Raw genomic sequence first — 8,662 nt, forward strand, 5'->3', positions numbered from 1 at the left:
TCGATTAGGCGCCGTCAGACGAGATCTGACCCTTTTGTGGTAGCTCGTTGTTTTGTGATTTCGCGGACGAAATCCTTTTTAAGGAAGGTAGAATGTAACACCCGCGAATTTTCTGAGGAATTTACTGCTTACTTAAGATTGAAATGTATGCTTTGGTGTAATTATGAGATATAGCACGTGATTTGATGTGAATTGACTGTGCTTTGTATTTCTGCCTTATACACGTGACCCAAAAATCGTGTAGTTTCACTGTGTAAGTAAGAAGTGTGTAATTCTGGATGAATTAGCTTCTAAAATTTTAAGGGTTAAGTTATTATATATTTTTATAGTTTGTCTCAGAATTTGGGACCCATACGACGTAAAAACCTCGTCAGTGCATGTGAATTACGAGTTTCAACCCAAGTTTGGACCTGAGTCGTAATACGCTTAATTCTCGCAGTTGGATGAGAATTTCCTTGAGAGGCTTCGAGCATTTCATATTAATTGAGGTTTAGTAGAGCACTAAATGATTTATCAGAATTTAATTAATATTTTAATGCATTAATTAAGTATTGTTTTGAAACCTAATGCATTAGCGATTTTGGGTTTAGACTCGGATCACTAGAGGAGGACCCAAATCCATTGGGTGTCCTCCCTAGTGGATGTTTCTGTCCATGGTTGACCAGCTGGTCAAGGATTGACCAGTTGGGCGGCGATTTTGAAATATTTTGCATGGCCTTTGAAAAGAAGGCCACTATTGGCCAGTGCTCTTTCCAAAACCTCATAATACAGCATTATGAGGGGCGTCTTTTCCTAAGAGGAGCATGGGGCTGGCGCCCCATGGCATTTTTGCAAGAGTTTTGAATTATTTCAAATAGCCAAAAGTGATTGGCTAGCCTTAGGGCAACCATTGTAATTCCTTCAACTTTTAAAGTCTCTTTCAAAACCTTTTTAATGGCATTCTTGCAAATCTTTTGAAATGGTTTAAATGAGAGACATGCATTGGTTGTGGGGTGGCCATGGGGGGGCGTGGAGCACCCCATCCGTCCAGCACTCCTCCTTCAATCTCAGCCGTCAATCCAACAAACCCTACATATTTAAGGTTTCAAGTAAGAGAGAGAAAGGGACCCTTGGACGATTTTGTTGAGGAGCCTCTCTCTTTTCCTTTGCTCTTCTCCCCTTCTTCTCCAACGTGTGAGTGTGGGTGAGAACCTAGCTGGAGTTTCCCAACTGTGAGCAGCACCATTGCAACCTCCTCCATCTTCTAAAGCATCGTAGGTGAGACACTCCTACACCTTTCCAAAACGTGGTTTTCGGTTGGGCAACTCCTAGGCGTTTTGTATTTTCAAAAGCTTTCTTTCGTTGCAAAATGTGGTAGTTGCCATTTGATATTGTTGGGTTCTTTCTTATTGGAAATGTTTTTGGTACTCACTATTGAAATCATTTTGGGTATTACTCGTTCTATGGTTTGTCATTACATGCATTGCTTTAAGAAAACTCTTGCATTTGTGGTAAAACGTCTCATGCATTTGTTCTTTCCCATTTCGCCATCTAGTCAATGTTAGCATGTTAATGGTTTGGGTTTTATTGTTGGATACATTGAGTGCTCTAGCACGCATCGTGGATGGGTTTTTGGTTTTCGCAAAGGCTGGAAGCCATCTTTGTGTTATGCGTTTTTCCCAACTCGTTTGTTGGTTGGGTTGTTGTCAACCAGTGATTTTCTTTTAAGCATTTTCGGTTGGCTGGGAAGCCCTTGACAGACCTTTGCCCAACGGCTGTGCCGCCCTTTTGGGTTTGGGCCATGCTGGCCTGGGTAGGTCGGGTTGAGCCCCTTCTTCCTTTGCCCCTTTTTGTTCTGTTGTGCGCAACCCCCTTGCCAGCGTCCTTCTTGGATGGCTGGGGGTCCTGTTGGGCCTGACATGGTCTGGACCGAAACTGGTCCAGACCTGTCAACGGCCTTGACCGAACCCAGTTCGGTTGGGCGGTTACCCCTTTCCTTCCTTTTCCTTTTGGCACCCTCTTGCCAGCGCCCACTCAACACTTAGGTGGGCTGGACTTACTGGTTGGCCTAACATGGTCTGGACTGAACCTGTTAGAGCCCCTTAACTGAACTCAGTTTCGATTAAGGGCTCTTCGTTTGTGCCCAGCTATAGGCTGGCGTTGTTTGGGCGTGCTGCAACAAGAGAGCGCAGCTGGGTGCAGGCCGTGAGCTTGCACCCCTTTGCTTGGTGGCAGCAGTGCCACGGGTTGGGTCTGGACCTTGGTCCAGACCCTGCTCCAGTGGGAGCAGACCCGGATCTCCTCCCCCTCGTTGCCTTGACCTGCCTTGGGGGCCTTCACTTGGACCATTACCGATGGGCGCTAGTGGTCGGGTCCCAGCAGCATGCCGGTTGCTACCACATCTCGGCAACACTGCCCAACCGAGACTGCTGCATGCGCATGGTGCCCAATGGCACCGGCGCGACAACTAGGATGGTAAGGTAAGTTTTGGTCAACACCAGCCACAGCTGGACTTTTCCCTTCGCCACACCTCTACTTGTTTTCGCAGTCTCCGGACTGGAGCCCATGGGGCTGCATGTGTGTGTTCGCGGCATGGGGACCAATACCCCGATAACATTACGGTCTTGACTCGTTGTGATGCAACAAATAGTGCGCACCGTCCAAAAGCAAACTTTCATATGTATATGTATTCGATTGAAAGCGCAAAGAAATGGTAAATTCATCAATGTGATATTTTATGGACTTAGCCCATGTGTACGTGTGACAGCTTCGCAAAAGAACGCAAATATGTCTTGGCCATGACACCCTATTGAATGATTTTAAAAAAATTATGTCTTTGGCATAATTGAGGAACCTATAGCGTAAGTCAAAGAAAATAAATAACTATGGCTTTTCCCTTGTCTTACAAGGATCGATGAAAATTGTATATTATCTACAAGTGTTGACACTCGTTTGTGGTGTGGTTTCCGATGATTTTTGGAGTGGCATGTACACGGCCACACACGCTTTAGCACGAAAGCGTATTGGATGATGAATGTAACCACATGCTTTTTGCTCGTGAAACTTGAATGTACTATCACGTTGGCGAGTTCCATCTTTTCCCTAAGTACGTAGGGATTCACAAGATAAATGTTGAGATCGCAGTCTTGTGAGACATGTGCGACTTTGGAACTCCTTAGCGAGTTGTTTGTGGGCGATGGCCCCACTTGGCGAGATAATCTCGCTTATGATTGAGAATCATGGGTTATGAACCTTGGCACCGCTTGTGAGTCATGCTTTACCATGACAAATGCTTCTAACTGTCTCATCATAATGTGCAATGTTTGAATTATCACCCGACTAGTTCTCTCATGACACGATGCACATACTTGTCCACTTATACTTGTGCACAGTTCACGATGATACATCTACTTGCATATCACAGTCTATTGTTAGTACTTTATGTTTTGTGATGCGTACCATGTTATGAAAGTTATGAATATGTTTGTTTATGTTCCTTGATGCATACTTGTTGCTGGATGAAAATTGTGAAATGGAATGGCATGCTTTGCTTAATATTATTAACTCCTGCTAGTTGTATTCTTTTATTGCTCCATGTGCAGTCAGCCCTGCTATATATTTGCTCATGCTATCATTGTTCAATTATTGTAAATAATCATGCTATGTCTTGTATGAATAGCTTGCTTTTGATTTCCACATATGGTACATTGTGGTTTGGTTTGTCTCACCAGCTCGGAAGAGTACTGACCCCATGTTATGGGGATACAGGTTTTACTTAGGCGTGCGATGGAGCTCGATGTGCTGCAGCGGACTCTGAACCCACACTTCTGAACCTTACTTGTTGGATCCTGGAAGCTTTAGTTCTGTATAAGGAAATGATTTATAATTTTGTAAAATGATTAATAAAAGTTGTTTCTTTCAAATGTTGTTTCACTCCCGTAGTGGCCGCCCAGGGTTTTTCCGCTTCTTTCCCTTTTTGGCTTCTTTCGCACTTGGGTATCTGATTTTCAAAAAAAAAAAGGGTTTACTCAAAATCCAAAGGATTTTCAAGTGGGAAATCTGGGGCCGCTACATAATCAAACTAAGGATCGAATTTATGCATTTTTCTTTGCTAGAATATCATCTAAGAATTTATTCTAAGTCTAAAATGCACAAAGAATCATGTTTATGCGAATGCAAGGATGTATGCTTTTTTTGAGAAAAATCGTTTAGAAATTTGGGATTTTCCAAGTGATTCTGAAATAAATATGATAATGGAGTGAAGAAATGATTCAAATATTTGAAATTGGTTTGAAAAAGTTAGATTTTGAATCTAACTTGGATTTTGAAATAGATCTGAAAGAAGAGACTTGAAATTCTAAGTCTCAGAATGATCAGAATTTGGAAAGATTAGTCTTCAGATGAAGAGAAAGAAAATTTAGAATTGAAATTTTGAAATAGGAATGAATTTTCAAAGTCATAATAGACTTTGAATTTGGATCAATTTTCAAGAATTGATGTAGAATTCAAGACCTAAAACAGGAATTGAATTTGAATTCAGATTTGAGAAATAAATTCAAAATTGACTTTGGAAATGAGAATTGGAAATGGAAATGGATTGTAAATCTAGAATGGAATTTTGATCTAAAATCTGAAATAGATTTTTTATCTCAAATCTGGCATCCAAGGTGGAACTGAATTCAGAATCTTGAATCCTAAATGGAATTTGGATCCGAAGTCTGAAATCCAAGATGGAATTGAATCTAGGATCTAGAATCCTAAATGGAATTGGATCCGAAGTCTGGAATCCAAAATGGAGTTGGATCCAGAATCCGGAATCTTAAATAGAATTGGATCTGAAGTCTGGAATCCAAAATGGAGTTGAATCCGAAATCTGGAATCCTAAATGGAATTGGATCTGAAGTCTGGGATCCAAGATGGAAATTGGATTTGAAAAATCTGGATTTGAATTCAAAAAGTGGGTTTTAAACTTAGAGAAAATTGAAATTTTGAGATTCAATCTCAAAAACCTTGATTTTGAATTGAGGATCAAGACCCAATCTTTAGATAGCACTTTGAAGATAAAGAATAAACTTGATTTTAAAGTTTGAATTTGAAATCAAAAGATGAATCAAGAATTTCAAAGTTAAATTGAACTTTGAAATTTGATCTGAAATGCTAAATTGAGTTTGAAATTGAATCCTGGAAAGAAAAATGAATTTGAATTTTCAAAGTTGAATTGAACTTTGAAATTGGATTTAAATTGGAAATTGAATTTAGAATACAAAAATGAATTTGAAATCTCACAGTCAAATGGGATTTTGAATTTTGAAATGAGATGGAAAGATGAATAGGAATTGAAGATTGGTTTGAGGGATGAAAAAGATATTCAAAATCACTTGGATTTTGAAAAAGAATTTCAAAAATATGATGTAATTCTATCCTAAATGATGAAATGAATTGAAGAATTTTGAAATTGAATTTGAAAAGCATATTTCATTCTTTAAGTGAATTGAAATAAGATTGAAGACATAATACATCCCTGACTATGGTCATTGAATGTATTATATAATAATCATATTTAAATTCAAGTGAAGAATAAAATGCATTTTTGGTGCCTTTATAGAGTTTACAATGAAATTAACTCTCAATATATCCTGACTATGGCCATTGATATATATCTTGAGTTAATTTTAAATTAAACTCCAATAAAGGAAGAAAATATTTGAAAATATGATGATTTTTTAAAAGGATCCAGTGTGGATTCAATGTTATTCCATAAAAGATGAAAATCCTAAGTTTTGTTCACATCCTGATAATGGTCATTGATGTAAATCATCAACTTAGGATTTAATCACCTCTTATAAAAATGTTGCATGTGTCATTCGTGTTCCCATTTGTGAAATTTTGCAATAAAAGAGGAAATGATATGAAACAAGCATATATATGCTCATACATTCTAATCTAATGCTTGAAATGTAGAATTCTCATTTTGATCTAGCTATTACATCTTCTAATGGAATTTACATTAATCTTAAAAAGGGAAAATAACATTCTTTATACACTTTCTGCAAAAAACAGAGTTAGGGTAAAACAAGATTGTCAATACAAAGCAAAGTCTAGATATTATACTCATGTTCAATAGGAAATACATAAAGACATTCATCTAGGTGTATACAGGGGCACATTTATCTAACTGAAAATGAAGGTGAACCAAGAAGTAGAGATAAGGGTGTAGAGGCGATAAGGGATGAAGGTGTAAAAGTGAGTGTGGATGTAACTGTAGAATCGTGAGCATGTGTAACGGGGTGTGAAGGGTGTCACAGGGGTTGAAGGTAATATTAAAAGTACAAGTGGAAGTGCATAGGTAGTGAACAATGAGTAGGTAGAAGTACTGTGAGGAAGATAGGGGAGCCTAATGGATGCTAATGTAATACTACTACAGGGGTTAGGAAGGCTACGACAGCCTTAGGGCTGTTGTGCTATTGAGGCACAAGAGGTGCCAACAGTAATGCAGAGATGTGTGTGATGAAGTGCATCGTGCCACTGTAAATGGGTGTCGTGAGCATGGGGGGAAGGGGCTGGAAGGTAGTACAGTGGAGAAGGGCAATGACCACAAGCACTGCATCTTTTCTAACAGATTTTAGAAGCATCACATAATATGTCAACATCCATGACTTTTGCAGCAGGTGAAAGGCCAGTTGCTTGTTTGAATTTTGATAAAGAAGAACTGAGGTTTGGGGCATTTTCAACAGTAGAAGGAACAACAGGTGCTGAAGCGGGGTATTATATGGCATATACAGAGAAATAGTGGGTGTAAATGCAGGGGTAATGTAGGTAAGCTGCCACCAGAGGTAGTGACAGATTTGTTGAGGGTGATTGTAGTAGTGTGTGAAGTGGGAGTGATTGGTATGAAAAAAAAGGGCAATCATGGAGGCTAATATTTCCAGCAAGCCCTTCAACTCTGTTAGTTAAGAGACTGCATAAAACTTAACCTCTGTAAACTAATGCATCCTTATTGATTCCTATAACATGAGTAATGAAGGGAGTTGTATAAGAGCTAGCTAAATCCTGAAAGAGGCAATCCATGAAAACATGACCTGAAAAATGATTTATATTGTCCAAGGTGCTGCCCAAAGTTTTCGCATATAAGATCCTTAACCTATGATATAACCAGAAGGTACACAATGAAAGACCTGTGAATAAAAAATAGTGAATTCAGCAATGAAGAGAAGAATCTATCACACTGAGTTAGACCATTATTAGTCAAAAGGAAAACAAACCTTGTTGCAGAATTCGCTAAAAGGATAATCCAAGACTCAATTTTATTTATAAATAGGCCTGATATCTCAATTCCCCTGAAGATAAGAGTTGTTGGTACCCAGAAAGTATATTTTTTTTTTGTAAAGCAAAGAAGAAGGGAAACAAAGATCGTCCCCCTTTTTTTTTTTATTCGAACCATTTTTCCTGTTACATGATTCTAGTCCTAGTAGACAGGTTGAGAACATAGGTATTAAGGGAAACATGCAACCATTTATAAGGTATCGCACAAACCTGCAATTAACATATGATAGAGCTATATGCTACAGAAATTGCCAAAATAGCTGAAACAATACTGATTGTTATAATAACAACAAGCTATTCTGAGGCAGCAAGATTCTGAGTGGATTCATGCTTGAAGTGGTCACTCGGTACTAGAAATACATGACAACACTTTGAAAAAGTGTGATGGTGAGCTTTGAGAGTCTTGGGAAATATTGGTTTTCCTGTTACATCATATCTTCTCAAGGGTCACTAACCCAAAACCTAGTGTGATTGAACCTTCCTAATTTTTTTATAGGAGGCCCCTATTGACAGCTTCTCTTCAGACGCAATTAGCAAAACCCAACGAAAGAGAGGGGGGATGGATGTATGGTATGACAAAGTGGCTTTTGAATAATTCATAACCCGTGCCATGAAGGGGAAGGCGAGGTCATGCCCACCGTAATACAAGTACAGTAACATTGATGGAGTTTCAGACATCATGCAACCATTACAGAAGAAATGATGCAGATCAAAACAGATATAAACTTTGAAAGAAAAGCAAATTGAAAACTAACAATGGGATAGGAAATGACAGCAAGTAAGCAAAATCAATGAATCAAATGGGCGGCCTCAGGCCGATACCCTCAGTGATACTTGCTACAGGGGATCGGCTGATGTTGAACTACTGAGAGAAACGTTAAGTTGGGACGACTATCTAAAATCTTTATGCACCGAAGAAATCCCAACAAATAAATAGAAGGTAAGAAGATCAGGCATGCTGGGAATTCAAAGGCATCAACGCCATAGGACATGATTTTAACACAGATCTGAAGCTAGAGAGCTTGCAGTTCTGTGTTTAATCAAATGGTAATGCTAAAAAAAAAAACAAAGCCATAAACGACGTTAACCAGACGATCAAATGGCAGAAATCACAATATCACAAAATTCAGAATACAATGACCCAAGCGCATGGATTATGATATAAATAGGAAATCAGAATCCATAGAAGGCAATTCAAATGAAAGGGGAGTACTAAATACTAAGCAAATTGGAGAAAACCCAATTCTACAAAGACTAGAATATGTTGAAACCTGTAGATTCCATTATTGTCGCATTGAGGTAAGTTGCTTTGCTATTAGGCAAACCAACTCTACCCCGGACGCTTCAGTGGCGCAAAAAC

The sequence above is a fragment of the Nuphar pumila genome, chromosome 3, assembly GCF_984573655.1.
Source record: "Nuphar pumila chromosome 3, dmNupPumi1.hap1.1, whole genome shotgun sequence".
NCBI lineage: Eukaryota > Viridiplantae > Streptophyta > Magnoliopsida > Nymphaeales > Nymphaeaceae > Nuphar > Nuphar pumila.